The sequence below is a fragment of the Bufo gargarizans genome, chromosome 7 (genome assembly GCF_014858855.1).
Source record: "Bufo gargarizans isolate SCDJY-AF-19 chromosome 7, ASM1485885v1, whole genome shotgun sequence".
In the NCBI taxonomy this organism is placed as follows: domain Eukaryota; kingdom Metazoa; phylum Chordata; class Amphibia; order Anura; family Bufonidae; genus Bufo; species Bufo gargarizans.
The window spans coordinates 189639946-189661111 of NC_058086.1; the positions used below are offsets into that span (position 1 = coordinate 189639946).

Genomic DNA, 21166 nt, shown 5'->3' on the forward strand with positions numbered 1-21166 from the left:
TAGTTCTGGATGGTAGGTTTGACACCTAATAATATGATTGTGTTCAGTCATTGTAAAAAAAAAGACACAGTAGCTACTGAGTCCACCAACATAAACCTGTTAAAAGTCACAGTTGCCAAACATAATGTATTCTTCTGGTAGTCTGCAACCGGTGTAACTACAACAGTAGCAGTGGGTGAACAAAACAAGGTTAGTTTCACAACAGTGGCATGGGGTATGGTTTTAGGCAGGCTGTTCCGGCAGAGTTTCCTGGATCCAGCCTAGCCGGATACCGGTGCATTCACTGCTGGAGTCCATTGACTGTAATGGGATCCGGCGGAGCATGGCCCTATCTGGCTATGCTGGATATGGTGAACTTCGGCAGACTATTCTTCTGCTGGAAAAGCCTGCAGGATACCTTAGAGCATGTGTGCAAGTAGCATAAACATTCTCATCTAAAACAGTGGCGTATTCTTTAAGGGTACTTTCACACTTGCGTTGTGAAAATTCAGCAGGCGGTTCCGTCCAAAAACCCTACAGTGACTGAACTGAAGACATCCTGATGCATCCTGAACGCATTGCTCTCCATTCAGAATGCATTAGGATAAAACTGATCAGTTGTTTTCTGGTATTGAGCCGCTAGGACGGAACTCAATACCGGAAAAGAATAACGCTAGTGTGAAAGTACCCTTAGTAACCGTAAACATTTCCATAGACAAACAGTAAGGTTTTGCGTTCACATCTGTTTCGTCAGTAACTAAAAAGGGTCTATTTAGTTTAGAAAGCCTATGATATCCTAGGAGGGAATTTTACGTTAAAGGGTAACTGTCATATTTTTTTTATTTGCTAGTTTATTAGAGATAGGCATGTATACCTGAGTCACTCTGTCAATGATTGTCAACAGATCTGTAATTACCTTATAATAACAGCTTTCATTAACGTCCTCTGTCCCTTTCCACTCCTCCCTTAAAAGACAGTTGCTAGGGCTTGTCTGTCTCTGGCTAAGAAAACAGGAAGATGGAGGGGCGGTCCTTCACACTGCATACCAGAGTGAGGAGGCGTGTCTCTCAGTAATCCAATCTGATTGGCTGGCAGGGAGCTGCTGGCTACAGCAAGTATGTATGGGAAGTGAGGGAAAGCAGCTTTGGCCTCAGATAACTGGCAGAGAAGCCATCTTGAGATGGTCCGCATATTGGAAATGTTTAAACAGCCTTAACTAAGGGAAAAACTCAAGGAAAACAGTGGTATGTGAAGAAACTAAAGATTGCTTTATGCATAATGCTGCAGTAACATATGCTATAATAGATTTTTTTGATGAAAAAATGACAGTTACCCTTCAAGAGATAGAGATATTCAATTCAGTCCCCTTAGCTAGGAACCAAAGCAGAGAGCAGCTACATAGAGCATTTATCACTCTGGAGGACCTGGCACATTCACGCATTTCATGGACATTCCATCAAATGTGTAAAGCCTAATTTCCCCTGCGGAGGCACTGCAGAGAAACTAGAACACTTGCTTCCATCTTCCGCAACATATTACAGCTGATCACTGGGGGTCCCATCAGTAGAATGCCTTGTAATAAAGTTATCAGGGGACTCTTCTAAATAAAAAAAGGTGTAAATAAAATGTGTCCAACCAACCCCTTTAATGATTGCACTGTGCACAGAGGCAAACACATTGTCTGCATTTTCCTAAACCTAAGTTTGGAACTGGCCCGCTCCTCCCTGCAAACACAGCAACCTTTAAACCATTCTCCTAAACATATTTATTTTTCTATTAGTCTTGCTAGATTGGAAGAGCAACTCAAGCACGACACTATTTTCAGCCTAGTTGAAGACGCTACAATGATCTCACAGATGCAATTAATCAAAATGGGATTCAAACTGCGTATAAAGCCCAAGTCTGGGTCACTGAAATCAGAGAGCTTGGAAACATATGGACCTTTTTTTTTTAATTTAACTTCAAAAATGGCCACTGTAACAATCCTTCTAACCTACGTTATATATCCCATTCCGAATACACGCTTAGTAATTTATCAAGTGACCTGGGTTGATAGATTTTTATTTCGTAAAAGGGGCATAGATTTTTTAGATGTGAACAGGAGCTAATAATTCAGACTGATACAAATAAACATGCAATAATGATGCATAAGGTGGACTAACACTAGACAATATAAATAGTATGAATACTGGTAAGCAAGTGTTAAGTTTCCCTACAGTGCCTCCAAAGGGGAAATGAAGTATTACATAGTTCTTAATTAAATCAATAGCGGCGGGTGTCCATATAAATCATAGAACTGCAAGGTTCTCCAGAGCGAGATATTCTCTTTGTAGCCATTATTGACTCATAAATAGGAACCCCCTCCAGCGACCCCTTTAATTACATTTTCACTCCATCTGATTACCTATGACCCCCAACCAAACCAACTGTATTTCCTCTTATTCCTTCTTTACGTTTAGTTTTCTCTTATGCTTTCATAGCTTCATTTTTCTTTTCTCTCTTGTTGATTTCTCTGTAGTATTTGATATATGTTTGATCATGGAGAATAACTGATCGGCCCCATTTATTAGACACTTCTGACTCCTGTGGATCTAATACAAGGGGAACACTAAACAGATTGAAGTGGACTGAATTCACATTGCCGTCTAATCCGCGGGGGGCACATATATGCTGCATTTCACTTCTATCATTCCAAAAGCTTTTAGTAATAGAAGAGGACGCTCTTTGTTGAGCTTATATCATAAAAGCCTATCATGAAATCTTTTACTTCCATTTACAGTATATCATACTCTGTGCACTACATGTTTAGGTCGTTTTCTTTTACTAGGGTATAAGATCTGGTATAAATATATAAAAAAGAAGAAAGATTCTGGGGGACATTTATTAACAGATATACGCCACAATAGTGCCGGATATACGGTAAGTTGCACTTTTCCGAAGTGGCAAGAAAAGGAGTTGTGGCATGGGAGGGGAAGCAGGCGGGCCAGCAGGTCCAGTTCATTTATCATTTTCCATGCCAGTAGTTTTGACCTGGAAAATGGCTCAAATCTATGCAAATAATGGAGCAGGTGCAGATTTAAGTCTTTTGCACGGTCTGCTGGAGGAATTGGCAAATGAAAGTAGAGGCCTCCGTCTCTACATAACTTTTGTGCTTGCTCCAGCAGCACAGAGAGACTTAAAGGGAACCTGTCACCGGGATTTTGTGTATAGAGCTGAGGACATGGGTTGTTAGATGGCCACTAGCACATCCGCAATATCCAGTTGGATATTGCAGATTTGCTAGCGGCTATCTAGCAACCCATGTCCTCAGCTCTATACACAAAATCCCGGTGACAGGTTCCCTTTAAGTCCAACATGTAGAATATCCTCCTATTTTTTTTTTATGGGGGACCCCCAGTCAACAGGTTGTGAAGAGGCACTATACACAGGGTGCACCAGAAGAGGCACTATACACAGGGTGCACCAGAAGAGGCACTATACACAGGGTGCACCAAGAAGAGGCACTATACACAGGGTGCACCAAGAAGAGGCACTATACACAGGGTGCACCAAGAAGAGGCACTATACACAGGGTGCACCAAGAAGAGGCACTATACACAGGGTGCACCAAGAAGAGGCACTATACACAGGGTGCACCAAGAAGAGGCACTATACACAGGGTGCACAGAGCTTACGGCACTATATACGAGTGTATCTATAAGCATGTGACACTATATAAAGAGGGCACAGAGTGTGTGGCACTACCATTAGGGGCTCTGTGTGTGACACTTTATTGTCGACGTGTGTAGTATGTGACATTCAGAGGCACAGTGTATGTTGCTCTTATATTGAGGGCACAGCTAGTAGCACTAAGAGGGGTTTGTCTTAGTATATAGGGTGCCGATGTGTTGAAAAAGCGAGAAACTGAAGCTATCTGGGCGGCAAAATCTGCAGAGTCAAGCTGTGGCCGGGAGAAGTCACTATGGTGGTCTGAACCAGATGGAGAATAACTCTGGAGGAGATGTCACTTGACAGTCATTAAACAGAAAGGATTATTCTGCCACTGACTGTGTCCGGTTAGTGCTGTAGTCACCTGTATGATCTACGGTGGGTGATAGCATTCTGTTTCGTGAAACAACTCCCAGCATACCTTTACAACTGTCCATGCCATACTGGGAGTTGTAGTTTCACACTGTATAAACTTATATGGGAAGGGATAAGCTGAGTATGCAAATGGTTTCTGTACTGAACTTTTTAAGATGGTGATCTATATATGTAATGCACTTGGGTCTGGTGCTGTGTTTATGGTATGAGTTTCTGGTGCTGCATTTGACTTAAGGTGCTGTATTGCTTTATGTATTGACTAACTGTATGAGCTTGGTTCTAGTGCTGTATTTATGTACTGTGCTTGGATCCAGTGTTTTAATTATGTATAGATCTTGATTCTGGCACTATGTTTGTGTATTAAAGGGATCTGATACTATACTTTGATCTGATACTATCTATTCACATCTGCATTGGAAGCTCTGTTTGGGGCCTCTATCACAGATTCTGTTAAAAAGACCGGACAAAAAAAGTCCTGCAAACAGGACTTTTTTGTCCGGTAGAAAAAGAGCACCATCCTAAACTAAAAGTTTGGACCTCACTGTAGTCAATGGAGTCTGTTTTAGTTATGTGCCCAATCCTGCACTTCCAATTTTTTTCGTTGTTCTTCTCCTATAACAAAACAATACAATGTGATAGAAGCCCAACAGTAAGACCTGTATTTAGGGGGTGTAAACTTTGCTATGCACAGTACATTTTCCCCCTTTTCTCAGTGCATAATGAATGTGCTGTCAATACATATGACCACATTTAGGTCTATAATTGAGCTATACATGTAGTAAGTGTTTGTGAGTAGGTATCTTTGTAGATGTTATAGTACAAACTTGCCAACTCTCCTGAACATATAAGAAGCTCCCTTAAAAAGGAAATATCTCCTGAACTTCTAGAGGAGTTGCTAAATCCAACACACAGGGCTTGGAGGACACATTATGAAACATGTGGGGGCATACACACATGGGGTTGGAGTCTTAGGAAAAGGAGTGTATTCCCACCCCCGAAAAAATTTGGGCATGTGCTTCCCGTGCTGCACTCTCCTCCCGTCTACGGACAAACGCGTTCAAATTTCCATGTAAACTACCTCCTGGTTTATTCCAAAGCAGTGAACGAGTCTTACTAAATGTCCTCCAGTTTGTGGTAGAGTAAGGCCTCACGTTAGTTTGGAGCGCTCTGTACTCCATGGAACCCTTAATAAAGCCCTGCATGAACTACTACTACTTGACCCGAGACTTTCAACTGTCCTCTGTTCTCTGTATGACTCTTTCTCCTACTTAATATCACAAGATCCAATAGAGAGAGAATTGATTTACACAGTTGATAGGGCAGATCATGGTCCATTTGGGGTGTTTTCCACATATAAAACAAATGGTTAGCTCACCCTGTCTGTGTGAATAGATCCTGAAGGATGCTCGGAACACGCTTGAGGGCTTGAAGAAGAGATTTCACTTAACTACATGGAGTGTCGGATTCCTTTTACATATTTTAGGTAGTTGTGATTGAAAACAAATACATTCTCATGATAGGCCATCAATATCTGATTGGCACCCTGCACCCCCGCCCATCACCTGTTCCCGACCAGCTAGCCACCCGAACTACATAGTGGACGGAGTTGGTTTCTGCTGCTCGGCTCTCATTCACTTCAATGGGAGCAGCACTGCAGTAACCAGCTCCTTCCCCTCCACAATGAACAGAGCTGCGTACTTCCAGCACCGGAGCTGCTCAGAACCAGCCAGTAAAGACCAGATTTTATGTATTAAAAGCCTAATAAATAAGAAAAGATGAGATATTGCAAAATCTCATCCACATGATGTGGAAAAAAATTTACTGCAGAAATTGACCTACGGTGTGGATTTTAAATCCACAGAGGATCATTTTATGCTGTGGATTTCCACTGTGGATTTCAGTTCCACCCTTTGCGATGCATAGGGTGAAATCCGTGGCAAATCTGCACCAAAATCCACGACAATCCCGTAAGAAACATTTGCCATGTGTGGCTCTATTCCAAGTTTTGCTATAGCACCAGTATAAGGGTACGGCCGCACACTCAGGGTTTGGAAGCCAAAACTAAGAGTCAATTAAAAAATAAGTCATCATAACTTTCCTTTATATTTTCTCTCCTTTTATGTTCACTTCTGATTTCGGCTTCCAAAATCACAAGAAGAAATCTGATTGTGTAGCTGCACCTTTACATGGACTAAATGGATCTTGTTTCAATACCTTTCAAGTTTTGATGGACTCAACGGACACTTCAAGTACGGAGAAACCATTAACAGTATTAGACCTGTTTGTGGGAATACCGGAAATGGAACACAAGAATATTATGAACACCTCCAGCTGTGGTAAAACTACGATTACCAAGATGTACATATGCTTGGTTGTTCTCAGAACTCCATAAAAATGAATGGAGCATGCTGGGAGTCGTAGTTTCACCACAGCTGGAGTGCAGGAGGTTAGCCATCACTGACCTAGAACAAAGGTTTCCAACCTATGGCTCTTCAGCTGCTGCAAAACAACAACTCCATACATGCCCTGAATGCCAATGGCCGGCGGTTATCTGGGCATGATGGGAGTTGTATATGTAAAGCAAAGGAGAGCCACCGGTTGGAAAATACTGGCCAAAACTCTGGAGAAGGGATCGATGAGTGTTACGTTGTGCCATCCTTCCTGTCATACACTATCTAGTCCTGTGATGTTCAATTTGTGTATCTCAAGGCAAAACTATCACTCCTAACAGCCTATGGAAAGCCAAAGGTGAGAGACCTGAGTCATAGAGTTTAACTGTTTTATATATCAGATGAGACTGTTCTTCCAAAATATTTACCAGCAATCATAATACATACATTATAAAGAACGCTAGCCTCCCACTTGCTATACACTACGTGCAGAATTATTAGGCAAATGAGTATTTTGACCACATCATCCTCTTTATGCATGTTGTCTTACTCCAAGCTGTATAGGCTCGAAAGCCTACTACCAATTAAGCATATTAGGTGATGTGCATCTCTGTAATGAGAAGGGGTGTGGTCTAATGACATCAACACCCTATATCAGGTGTGCATAATTATTAGGCAACTTCCTTTCCTTTGGCAAAATGGGTCAAAAGAAGGACTTGACAGGCTCAGAAAAGTCAAAAATAGTGAGATATCTTGCAGAGGGATGCAGCACTCTTAAAATTGCAAAGCTTCTGAAGCGTGATCATCGAACAATCAAGCGTTTCATTCAAAATAGTCAACAGGGTCGCAAGAAGCGTGTGGAAAAACCAAGGCGCAAAATAACTGCCCATGAACTGAGAAAAGTCAAGCGTGCAGCTGCCAAGATGCCACTTGCCACCAGTTTGGCCATATTTCAGAGCTGCAACATCACTGGAGTGCCCAAAAGCACAAGGTGTGCAATACTCAGAGACATGGCCAAGGTAAGAAAGGCTGAAAGACGACCACCACTGAACAAGACACACAAGCTGAAACGTCAAGACTGGGCCAAGAAATATCTCAAGACTGATTTTTCTAAGGTTTTATGGACTGATGAAATGAGAGTGAGTCTTGATGGGCCAGATGGCTGGATTGGCAAAGGGCAGAGAGCTCCAGTCCGACTCAGACGCCAGCAAGGTGGAGGTGGAGTACTGGTTTGGGCTGGTATCATCAAAGATGAGCTTGTGGGGCCTTTTTGGGTTGAGGATGGAGTCAAGCTCAACTCCCAGTCCTACTGCCAGTTTCTGGAAGACACCTTCTTCAAGCAGTGGTACAGGAAGAAGTCTGCAAGGTAAGAAAAACATGATTTTCATGCAGGACAATGCTCCATCACACGCGTCCAAGTACTCCACAACGTGGCTGGCAAGAAAGGGTATAAAAGAAGAAAATCTAATGACATGGCCTCCTTGTTCACCTGATCTGAACCCCATTGAGAACCTGTGGTCCATCCTCAAATGTGAGATTTACAAGGAGGGAAAACAGTACACCTCTCTGAACAGTGTCTGGGAGGCTGTGGTTGCTGCTGCACGCAATTTTGATGGTGAACAGATCAAAACACTGACAGAATACATGGATGGCAGGCTTTTGAGTGTCCTTGCAAAGAAAGGTGGCTATATTGGTCACTGATTTGTTTTTGTTTTGTTTTTGAATGTCAGAAATGTATATTTGTGAATGTTGAGATGTTATATTGTTTTCACTGGTAAAAATAAATAATTGAAATGGGTATATATTTGTTTTTTGTTAAGTTGCCTAATAATTATGTACAGTAATAGTCACCTGCACACACAGATATCCCCCTAAAATAGCTAAAACTAAAAACAAACTAAAAACTACTTCCAACAATATTCAGCTTTGATATTAATGAGTTTTTTGGGTTCATTGAGAACATGGTTGTTGTTCAATAATAAAATTAATCCTCAAAAATACAACTTGCCTAATAATTCTGCACTCCCTGTATATGTATTCCAGGTTTATCGCAGTTGTTTTTCCACATCACACATTGCTCCACAAAAGACACCAACATTAGAACTTCTAGACATGACACAGTATAAAGCAGCAAAGACACATTACAGAACCTGATATAGACATAACTGTAAGAAGAGACAAACTGTTTGCCAATCCATGCTTCTGTTTCTAACACCTTGCATGTTCCCACACAGAAAGACATGGCGGCCGAAGATAAAAAATACAGAGGCGTGCCGGCACATTCCCTCCCTTCCTAATTAGGATAAAGTCATGATTAAAAGGCCTTGTTTGCGAGCCCATCTTGTCTCATTTTGTTAATTATTCAGGAGAGGATACAGACAATATGCAAGCCTGATAATAATGAGTGCAGGAATCCAGATGGCAGGGAAGACACAAGCCATTCTCACGTTAGCACTAAACACACAATATTCCAAGATTCTTCATATACTGTCAAAGACAAACATATCCAGATGTATTCCTGCCTCCTGGAGGTTAATCCTAATGAGCAAACACAGTGAGATGAAAGGCTCCAGATTACAGAGCCCGTAATGATACTATAGGAAGAGATACATTTTATTTTATTTTTTTGAAACAAGGTATCTGAGATTGTAACATTCCGGAGATGCCCACAGGGGCCCCGAGTGGGATGATGAGAGAGAATCGTTACCCGCTAGCATCATGGCTAACATTAAAGCCCTGACTACTATTCCACATCTGAATATCATTCAGAAACCAGTGAGGTCTGAAATTCTAGGAAGCAATAACAACGCTGCAGACTTTTTGTAAAAATACCTGAAAGGTCAATAAATAACCAGTGTAAATCGTAGTGTAACCGGTTGCCCCTAACAAATATTAGACATAAATCTTCCTCTGAGAAATGAGGCTCTAAATACATTATCATCATGATTAGTCCATTTTCTGAAGAAGGGGCTGTCACCGCCAGTTCTGTGAGAAGGTCTGGCAAACGTTCTTCTCTACCTCTTGTATGATGTTCTTTGTTTTGGTTTCACTTTCTCATCTCCTTTCCTTCTGCCAGGTGTCACTTATTTAGACTAATTGTCTTCCTTTATATTCCCTCCCATACTGCCTCACTTTGCGGTTTATACTACTTCCTGGATGAAGTGTTCACTGCTGGAGGCTGCTTCTGCTGTTTGCTCAGATAAGTCCTTTACTTTATTGTGTTTCCTTGCTGGCTTGATTGTAGGTGACCCTGACTCCATCCGTATTAAATGCAGGAAGCCAGTGGTCGTGTCCCCTTACTATTATAGGGTTTTCAGGTGTCACACAGACTTAGGTACGTGGGCATGCAATCGTCTATCATCGAGACCCTTGCATGTGCATAGCAGTCAGGGAGAGCTCTTAGGGTTTTATAGGGCTTACCTATAAGCTCCTTAGTTTAGGATCAAGCCAGTCGCTCCTTTATTCATAAGTTCCAGCTATCTGCAAACTTCACCCGTGACAGGGGCATTGTCCCGAAACGCCTTATTGGGACTTTATTGCTTTTATGTCTTAATCAATGCACTTTTAATCACATGTGTGTACGACTTCTAGAAGAAGCGCTGGATGTAGGTCTTTTTTTTTTTCATTTGCTCGTCAACTTCTCTACCTTCTGGTTGGCGTTTTGTTCCGTTGTGGATGACCGAGTCCATCTGGCATGCCTCTCATCCCATGTCCATGGGTATATCATGTGTTTAGAATGTTGTGACTGATCAAAACACTAATAGGTCAGTAGTTTTTTTACCTTGATTCAATTCTGTTTAGTTGGGGTATTAACTGATTTGTGCGCTCTGTAATTTTGAGTCTTATGGGCTCCCTAATACACTATTATGTCAGGTATGACAGATCTTCAGACAGATCCCAATAAATCCTGATAGATCTCACTGACTTACAATGTTCTTCAATAAAAATGTAGAAGTACACAAGGCACTTGCGCTGCCATCTACTGTGTATGGGAGTCTTTATTAGTAAGAAGGTCCAATGGTGTATTTCAAATCCTGAATATCGGAAGAAGAATAGGCATGAAACACATGCTTCTTGGCCTTTCTTAAAGAGGCTTTCTGAGTGTTTAATATTGATGACCTGTCCTTGGGATAGGTCATCAGTAGCTGATCAGTGGGGGTCCTACACATGGTACCCCTGCCAATCAACTGTTTCGCTGCAGATTATATAGTGGCTGTGCTTGGCATTGTGGCTCTGCCCCATTCACTCACATGGGACTGAGCAGCACCTAGGTCATGTAACCGATGAACACAACGTCGTTGGCCTAGAAAGAGGTGGCCTGCACTCAGAGCGCTGCAGCCTCTTCAAACAGCTAATTGGTGGGGTGCCAGATGAGATACTGATGACCTATTCTGAGGATAGGTCATCAGTATTAAACACTTGGAAAACCCTTTTAAAGATTCTCATGGATGGTAGATGGCAGCATGGGTGCCTGGTGTTTTATTTTTATTTTTTGTGTGGACCACATTTAGTATGGTAAATTCTCTTCACCAAAATTTGGTGTACTTTTGGTGCGGTCTGACACATTTCATTTTAAGCATATTTATGAAGCAAGTAAGCCAAAAAGAATACCTCACTGTTCATTGACTGCCTGCGTCTTGAAGGAGTAATATCTGCAGGATTCCAGATTGGTACTTTTTATCTTCCTACTGCCCCCATTCCCCAGCTGTCAGTGTTCTAACCCCCGAGCTTTAATGTTAAACATATTTTTATAGAATTTTTGGTGATTTTATAAATTTTCCATGTCACCGTCTTTGCTTTTGTTTTTTTTTAATCCTGAAATCCTGCACTTTTCCCAGTGGCTACTAAGTCTCATAAAAGTCACCACTTGTTCTATACAGATCACTTTTTAGCAGTCGTCTCACTATCATCAAGGGCAGGATCACAATGACTAGTAAAAGATATTTATAATATAATATTTGGGTGAATAAAGTATTTTTCTTTCCACTTAGCTTTTGTGAGAGTCCTGCTATTTTTATTCTTATATTGTCCTGGATTTGTTGCCGGATCCATTGGCCTGCACCTCCATATTTATATTTGGCCTGCTGTGCGGCAGAGGATTCCGGCAGGCAATTCCGTCTGCCGCGAACTGCCTGCTAAATCCGGCAATCTGGACGCAAACTGATGGCATTTGTCAGACGGATCCGTCTGACAAATGCACTGAAATACCGGATCCGTCTCTCCGGTGTCATCCGGAAAAACGGATCCGGTATTCATTTTTTTTGCATTTTTAAAGGTCTGCGTATGCGCAGACCGGAAAGCCGGATGCATTTTGCCGGAACACTTAATACACTTCAATGTAAATTATTGCCGGCAAGTGATCAGTATTTTTGGCCGGAGAGAAAACTGCAGCATGCATCTCCGTCCAAAAAACGTAAGAGGGACTGAACTGATGCATCCTGAACGGATTGCTCTCCATTAGGATACAACTGATCAGTTTTTTTCTGGTATTCCTCCTGTGACAGAACTCAATACCGGAAAACAAAAATGCTAGTGTGAAAGTACCCTAAGGCAAGATGACAGCCCCCATAATCATGGTCGGGGTAATAGAATAAAAAAGAAATAAAAATCAACAATCGGAAAATTAAAAGAAAATATAAAATAGGATATAAGTCACTGGTTTTAACTGGCAGAGAAAATTATAGGTGGCACATTCCCTTTAAATGCTAAGTGTTTGTACAGTATTACAATCTTGTCAGTTGTACTAGGCGTTGTGGCCGTTCAGCACCTGGACAGCTCCTCGCTGCTAACAGATGGCTGCCTGCACACATCACACCGGGGAAGCAGCCGCTGTGTGGGCCGAACTTCACGATCAACATTCAACAAGTACTGCTCCGCGTCCTCTGTGTATGGAGCATATGTGTATAGGGCTGTCTACACTTGTAATTGCTGGTTAGGATGAATATCTAATGGGTACACATGTCTTCTGGGAGAGAAGACGTCCGCAGTATTTTCAGTGTGAAATCAAAAACACCAAAAATATAACTGCACGGGAATAATGTGTGAATTATTTTAACCCTATAAACAAGCAGGTAAGTGCATGTGACATTGGTGAGGTCACACCAGGTGCGCCTTTGCGCAAAAGGTTGTTGCTGTGAAATTTTAGTTTATTTTGCAAAGGTAGACCCTGAAGTGGAGCAAAGATGACAACTGTTGCCTTATGCATGAGAATCTAATGATCTCCCCCGCACAGAACTACCAAGAAGTAGTCACAATGTCTGCTGCATCTTATGTAAAGTTCTGTCAGTTGCTCCTTAGCTACATAGCAGACGCGCTTCATTTAACTTAAAGGGAAGGTGTTATCATAAAATGACCTGTTGTTTAAATCACATTTTCATGTTAAACATTTTTAAAGCATTTTTTGATGGTTATTGTTAATGTTCCATGTCACTATCTATATATAAAAAAATACTTCAGTTTTTACACTGGCCACAGACTAACAAGACTAACAATAAGCGCCATTTCTTCCTCTTCACGGATCACTGCAGTTATCTGCTTATTTTTACAGGTAGGATTACAATGACAGATATCACCTAGGTATAGATAACACCGGACTCAACACAGTTATCTTCTCCCTCCTGACCAGTGGTGTAACTAGAAATGACTGGGGCCCACAGCAAATTTTTGAAGGCCCCTCCCTCTATAGCAACTTCTTCGCAACCTCCTCCTTCCATTCAACCCCGACTCCTGTGGCTAGTCAATATTTCTCTCTCACAGCAGGCCCAGCAGTGGCTCCATCTGTTTCCTACACAAATCCCCTGTATGTCATGTCACTGTATATAAAATAATAAAAAAATAAGTAAAAAAATCTTTTAGTTCTCATCCTAAGTAGGCCCCTTCTGAGTCCGGGCCCCTGTAGCTGCTGCTTTCCTGATTCCACTATAGCTACGGAACTATTAGGTACTGTAGCAGCCAGAAGAAGCCTTCATGGCGGTCTGGGCCAGATGGAGAAGAAAGACACTACTAATACAATCTGGAAGATTCCGACTGGGAATCTCTGACTGTGATTGCATTGTGATGCATGAGGGTGCAAGTGTAAATTTATTTATTTTTAGAATTTTATTTTTCGGTCGGTTTTTTCCTGGTCCTGCACTTTGTTATTTGGCTCGATTGCCTTCATCTGTAGCCTTTTGTACCTCTGCTCTAGGCGCACTTTAGTCTTAGAACAATTGCTAGGAATGCGCCAGGCGGCACCTTTGAGAATTCCTTCCTAAATAATTATGTAAAAGAAAAACTGCCAGGAAGATCTATTTCTGTACTGCAGATATGAAAAGCAAAAGCAGCACAAGTCGTCGCTTACTCGCTGGCACAGTGGTAAGAGCCGCTAATTCGACAGGTTAATGAGATATATCACTGCACTAATATTCATCTTCGCTGTCAGAATCCAGGGGAATCCCTCCTGATTTTTTACCTACTGACTTGCCTTCGGAATATTCTCTTCCCTTTGAGTTGTTACGTACGGTGGAGCACGCTGTGCTAGTGACAAACAATGTAATAACAGGGAGTAGAGGTCTAAGCTTGTGTCAGCCTAGTGTTCGGAGCTGGTTTACAAGACACTTCTCTCAAAGACTATAGAGAGTGATTAGGTATATTCTACAGCAGAAGGGAGCGTGCTGGCTGCTTTTGTGTGTTTTTCAGAGAAAACAAGTAGATGTCTGCTCTGAAATGAGCTTAGTCCTAATGTACAGATACCTGTAGGCCATATATGTTGGGTTAGGGCTTATTTAGTAATAGGGAAAGACTGCCCATGGACAAGCAGCGGTCCTCAACCACAGAGCGGGAGACCAGTACCGGGCTGTGGACCATCTGGTACTGATCTGTGTGAATGGTGGGTACTGGAACTATTGCCGTTTAGCCTTATGAAGCCTATGAGGCAGTGCTAAGGTGCAGGATTGTTGCAATGGCATCATTGTGACCTCCTACGCTAGGTCACAGAAGACACAGCGCAGGAGGTTGCAATGATGTTCACAGCTGCCTGTACTGTAACCACAGGCAGCCGGGGCAGCAGACCGAGAGGCCAGGTGGAGGGAGAAGTTTATTTAGTTTTTTTGTGAGCCCTAAGAGGGAGGGGTTAGTGCATTATATACTGGGGGACACTATAGGCAAAGAGGCACTACTGGGGGTGCTATATTTAAGTGGACAACTACTTGGGGGGGCACTATATTTAAAGAGGCCACTACAAGAGGGGGCACAATCTTTAAAGAGGCCACAACTGGGGGGTCACTATGTTTAAAGAGGCCTCTACTTTGGGGGGGGGGGGAGACTATGTTTAAAGAGGCCACTACTTGGGAGAGGGGTCACTATGTTTAAAAAGGCCACTACTTTGGAGCATTATGTTTAAAGGGGCCACTACTTTGGGGGCACTATGTTTAAAGAGGTCACTACTTGGGAGAGGGGGTACTATGTTTAAAAAGGCCACTACTTTGGGGGCATTATGTTTAAAGAGGCCACTACTGGGGGTGCACTATATTTAAGGGGCACAATATTTAAAGAGATCACAATTGGGGGGCACTTTTAATGTAAAGAGATCACTACTGGGGGGCATTATATGTGAAGATGGCACTACTGGGGGCATAAAAGCAGAAATAAGTTGTGGTCAGGACAGGTCATTTGTGCAGGACTGGTAAAAAAAGGAAAGAGAATGACTCCAGCCACAGCAGACATCACCTGTAAATCACTGAGTGGGGGCCTATATGGGATCATTAACTATTGTGTTTTGTTATGTGCTCAATTTATCCCCCATAACCCCTTCCACTGATCCCCCACCCGCGGGAAATTGTCCTGCATGAAAACCTTTGATATGTTTCTATGACATATTAAAGATATTTTTAAATATGCATTATTAATAGTACAGTATATATATAGTAAATAATAGTCTTCATTTAGTGATATTAAAGAAGAAAAAAAAACATCAAAAGGAGAAGCATTTTTTAAGGGTTTTTCAGAGACATTAGACGTTAGGTCATCAGTATGTGATCGGTGGGAGTCTAACACCCGGGACCCCTGCCGATCAGCTGTTTGAGAAGCCATGGGGGCTTACTGCAGCTTTCCCTAGGCCGAGTGACATCTCATTCATCAGTCATATGGCCTAGTAGGCCCAGCTCAGCCCTATTGAACTGAATGGGGTTGAGTACGACACTAAGCACAGCCACTATACAATGTACGGCACTGTGCTTGGTTAGCAGGGAGAAGGCTGCAGCGCTCACAGGAGCTCTGGTGCCTTCTCAAACAGCTGATCGGCGGGGGTTCCGGGTGTTGGACCCCCGCTGATCAGATACTGATGACCTGTCCTGAGGATAGGTTATCATTTCTAAAGTCTTGGAAAATCCCTTTAAGTAACATTGATTTATATAGATCCTATATATTGTGCTGTCAGCCTAAACCGTGACAGTAAGGTGTAGCTACTACTGTACACACTGGCCCCAACTTTGCCTTTTGGCTCCGGTATTGAATAATAGGGAACAGAAGGATTTCGCTGAGCCTATAAACACTACTTCTGGCTCAGCAGCTCCACATTTCTTATAAGATTTTGTACGGAGCGAGTCACGAATACGAAATAAACAGCCAGTGATTAGACGTGCCTGTGCAATGGGACCTGTATCTCCATGAGCGCCTTAGCAGATGGCTGCAATTAGTCATATATATATATATATATATATATATATGCACACGATATATAGAATAAGAGTGATCACACTGTCGCCGTATTTCGTTAAAACTTTTCTCCTATCAGGGAGCTCAGCTGGGCAAAGAGCTATGAACGCATTCCTTGTTTTCTTCAGTTGTGTTTTTTTGCCTCTTGCACTACCGGCGCTGAAATGAAGGACGGTCTTGCTTGCCATTTACCTTAAATGATGAACGGCCTTGTGCAGACTCTTGTCTGTTTATACAGCAGAATGCAAAGGATCAATTTAACCTTGAAGCAGGAGTTTTTCATCTGTATGCAAAGACGTTACATGCCGCACAACATGCGTAAACAGAATTTACGCTAAAACATGAAAAGCCTTTTCTTTCTACCTGACCTTTTCGATTAGCTCTGCTGCTTTGAGCTGATGAAGAGGGAACATTGAATTATGCGTGTTTTATCTCTCACCGTCTTAAAGGGGTTGTCTACAGCTTTCAAACCTGAATACCTTTGCAATTGCATGTAATTAAAAATTTAGCAAAGCTACTGAGTTATTCAATGAAATCTATCCGTGTTACGCTGGCGACCTGCATCCACCGCTCCGCTGTCCTTGTGTCTGTCTTCCTGTGTGTGAATTGGTTGCTTTCAGGGGTGGACTGGCCCAAGACCCTACAGGGGTCCCCTGGGGGCAGCCTGAACCCTACTGACAGCTACCAGCCAGGTAAGTAATGATCTGATGCTCCCCTCCTGAATCTTGAATTCAACTGTATTACCATCCTAAGGCAACTGGAGGAGTAGGACAGAACATGGCGGCTGGCGCTGGCCACCACATAGGGGCAGTTCTTGGGGAGTTATTTTGTGCTGCTGGAGCAGTATTTTGTGATGCACTGTGGTATTTGGCTCTGCCAGGGTGGTATAATGTACTACAATTATGGTATTACTTATGTTGACACTGCCTTCTGTCACTTTAGGGCCCACTACAAAATAGGGCCACTTTTTTTTCTCCAGGACCACTTTACAGGATATGTACAGTACACCTTTGGAGGCATCTTTTGTTTATGATTCCATTTCGCTCATTTTTTGCTAAAAATACTATTTTCATTTGGCCTTTATTAAAAATATTGAGCCGTTCTGTCACAAAGGGTTAACAGTTTTTCTAACTGTGTGACTGGTACTTTCACTTTCACTTTGTGCTGGTCATCTAAAAAACCTTATCTCTAAACTACTGAGAGGTCATAAACACTTATTTAAGCCACATTCTTATCAGTAAGAAAATGATTGAGCTTAAATGAGTGTTTATAATGTAAGAGAGCAGAGATAAGGAACCCGTCTGCTCCCCAGATGACGGAAAAGACAGAAAATCCACAGGCAGCTAGTAGAGCATGTCGGCTCTGTACAGAAAAAAGGATTCCATATTGTTAATAAAGACCAATAAAAAAATGATTTTTAGCTCAAAATAAATACAATGCAATAATAAAATTGCCTTTAAGTTCCCTGTCCACCCCTGGTTGCTTTCTGACCAGAGATGACCTTCCTTTCCTGTTTTCTGTTGCTGTTTGGCTGCTCTGCTCCTCTTCCTTGCCTGCGCAATCTTGTGCCAGGCCCTTACAGGCTGTTGCCTGTAGTTGTTGTCTGTGTGCTGGCTTCGTTCTGTCTGGTCCGTTTTCTGTCTGTCTGTATTCTATTCTGGTAATCTTGTTCTAGTTTCTCCTCCAGTATCTGTATTATACGTGTTGTGGCGATCTTGTTTTGTAGTCTGATTTTATTGTGTTTGTACTTATGCCAAATATATTGTTTAATTGTCTGCCTGTGTGCGGTGCCTTGCTTGGTACTGTCTTTATGCCTTTCTTTGGCGTTTGTGTCCCAGTGGCTCAGCAGCCAATCACTTTGCGGTTGGTACAGTGGTTCCACAACCAATTATTCTGTATACCATCTCTGTTCTCTGAGGTGGATGCACATACTCAGTTCCATTCTTCAACTACCGCTAGCTGCAGCAGACAGGACATGCCCACTGACAGACGGCACACCCCCTGAGCTGACAGCTTGAAAAAAATCGAACAAATCAATCAATAAATGCGGAGAGCTCTGGATCCCTGTGAGGTAAACGGCTGGTTCTAGCATTATTAGAAAGACATTGTCATGTCCTATATGATGTCTATTTTCATGTTTACCTCAATAATGGGAAAATCCCTTTAAAGGGGCCTGAACCTGCCCCTTTAAAGGGAATAGTGGCGTACATAAAGATTGTCCCACAGCAGAAATCAGAATGAGTCTGGTCTATACCATCACACCACTTCATTCTGTGAAGGGGAGGCCCATTCCCATCAGAAGGGCAAGGGGACACTCTTGCTGTTTACTTTTAGCTTTTTGTTACATTGTTGCAATTGTGAAGAGTGGAAGCCTTGTGCCGGTTCTTTAAGAAAAGAGGAAAAGGCAAGGCTGAGTCCCTCCGTCATCCCGTGAGCTGCCATTATAATACTGTATGGATGGCTTTGTGTTCATCGTGTAATAGTAACATTTTAAAGGGGTTGTCCGATGCAATTAAATGTTTTAGATAAAGGGCAGAATGGTGTAGGAAGCATTACTTACCACCGGTCAGGACCATTACCCTGCGACCACTGGTCTGAGACACATAGAAAATAAAAAGAGATGCCCAGGGATTGACTGAGCTGGCATCTCCACCAAGAAGGGGAAATCGGATGGCACACTCTTCTGATTGAAAGGATTAGTTATATTCTGTACATTAATGTACTCCCTGCTCCACATATACTTACTTTACTAAGAACATTTATTGTGGCTAACAGATCCCATATCACCCATGCTGAATTTTTTTCCATACAACCTTTAGTACATGTACACTGGTTCTCAAGCCCAGGGGTCCACACCTCTGGCAGTGGCTTATCTCCCCTCAGAAAATAAGGATCGGGCAAGTTGAAAGCCACAGTCCAATCCTTCTGGTTGGGGGGAAATGGGACACCTCCAAGCACATTAGATGACATGTTGGAATGTCTATGGCCACTTTTAGGAGGAGTTTCTCACTGAGTAGTTCAGGAGAATACATTAAAGGGCAACATATTTTCTTTTCACAATAGGGGGAGCTAGTTGTAGACGCCTTTAATATGGAAACCAATGGAGACTGTATTAATCAATAAGCAGTGGGTTCTCTTGAAGGGGTTATCCCATGACTAATGTAAAAAATAAAAATCAGACATCATTTAGTACATGACAATCTCTTTCTAACAAATCTAGAACCAGCCCTGGACCTCATATGGACCCAGAGATCTCCACATTCATTGCTCTGCTAGATTTATATATGGCTGAAAGCTGAAGGGGAGTGTCTTTTCTGCTGCAGCTAAGGGGGGCGTGTCCATGCTCTCCCTATCACATCTCAGGAGGCGTGTCTCAGCTCTCCCTATCACAGCTCAGGGGGCGTGTCCATGCTCTCCCTATCACAGCTCAGGAGGCAGTGAAAGGATGAAACTGAGCATGTGTGGCCATCTCAGTGAGCAGGTCAAAGAAATAAGGAAAAAACAAACTGCAGGTGGCGCTATACAGATATATTTTATTTAATAACTCAGTGACTATGCTAAATTTTTAATGACATGCAATTACAAAAAGTATTCAGATGCAGGTGCTGGTTTGAAAACTATAGAATATTTATCGTGGGACAACCCCTTTGAGTGCAGACAAGTAGAATTTTATCATGTTAGTGTGTGAAGGGAAGCAAGGGATTTCAGGCTTCGCATAAAGAAACCTAGCTCAGAAAACCACCAGCATTGACCACGTTTCCATTCTATACTGCATAATAATAACCATTTATTGTACTTATATTATTAGCCACCCATACCTGCAGGGATATTAGATATTAACCTGCAACCCTCTAGATTACCATGTATGATGTATATCCATATTAACCCCTTTATCGCCGTAGCCCATTTAGAAAAGAAGGTATTAAAGGGGTTGTCTCATCATGGACAATGGGGGCATATCGCTAGGATATGCTCCCATTGTCTTATATGTGCACGTCCCACCGTTGGGACCCGCACCTATATCGAGAACTTAGCCCCGCACTGGCTCGGCTATTTTTGTCGGCCCCATAGAAGTGAATGGGAGCAGGGGCCGCGCACGCGCGGCACGCTCTCATTCACTTCTATGGGGAGCCAGCTTGGTGGTGGCCGGACCGGAGTCCTCCATCCACCACCTTGCGGGGCTCCCTTTCTCTATATAGGTGCGGGTCCCAATGATGGGACCCGCACCTGTAAGACAATGGGGGCATATCCTAGCGATATGCCCCCCTTTATCTATGATGAGACAACCCCTTTAACTGCTAGTGCTAATCCACTCTACATCACCAGGGGGTGTGGCATAAACACTATAATTAACTATAATTAACCCCTGAACTACCCTTGAACTCTGTAAAATCAGACAGGTCATATATATATATATCTATATATATGGGTCTATTTTATCTGTAACTTTTCATTTTGTATACAGTAGATGGGGCTCAGCGAAGACTGGAAATAGGGGGCAAGATGAAGAGAACACTAGAAAATAGATGCAATAGCTACATATATTTGCCCTTCAGATGCTATATATACAAGAGTATCTGGAGGAGGTGGGGGGCTGCTAGATCATGTTTCTGGGCTCCAGAAAGAGCACAAAAATGCCTTGTCCAGGGGATGTAAATAAGGGTTACGGCAAGACACTGAACCTTTGCAGCAGGTGAAGGAAAGCCTACTGGTGAGGCTGCTTTATGTATGTTTAGCACTTTCTTATTTTGGACCAGAAGCTTCTTATATAAAGTGTAGATAGTTTTTTTTCCCATGCAGTTAATGCATTGTTAGAAATCTTCATCAAGTAATGTCATTCTTTCCGATAGGAAGAATCCGTACATTTGCAATAGAAACACTGTCCACTTTTTCCACAGTATACTAGATTATGGTGATAACAATTAAATTAGCTTAATTACTATTGACCTCATAAGTCACAATTTCGAATGTGAAATGTGCCAGATGCAGTTAATGGCTAGTGGTTGTAATTCAATTGATCA

The 21166-nt window shown here is 42.4% G+C and overlaps 1 protein-coding gene across 1 annotated transcript in view; it reads right to left on the reverse strand.

Moving 5' to 3' along the window:
- The window catches only part of CFAP20DC (CFAP20 domain containing), a 327497-nt gene that overhangs the window by 244606 nt on the left and 61725 nt on the right, over positions 1-21166 (reverse strand). The gene's annotated exons all lie outside the window — the stretch shown is intronic.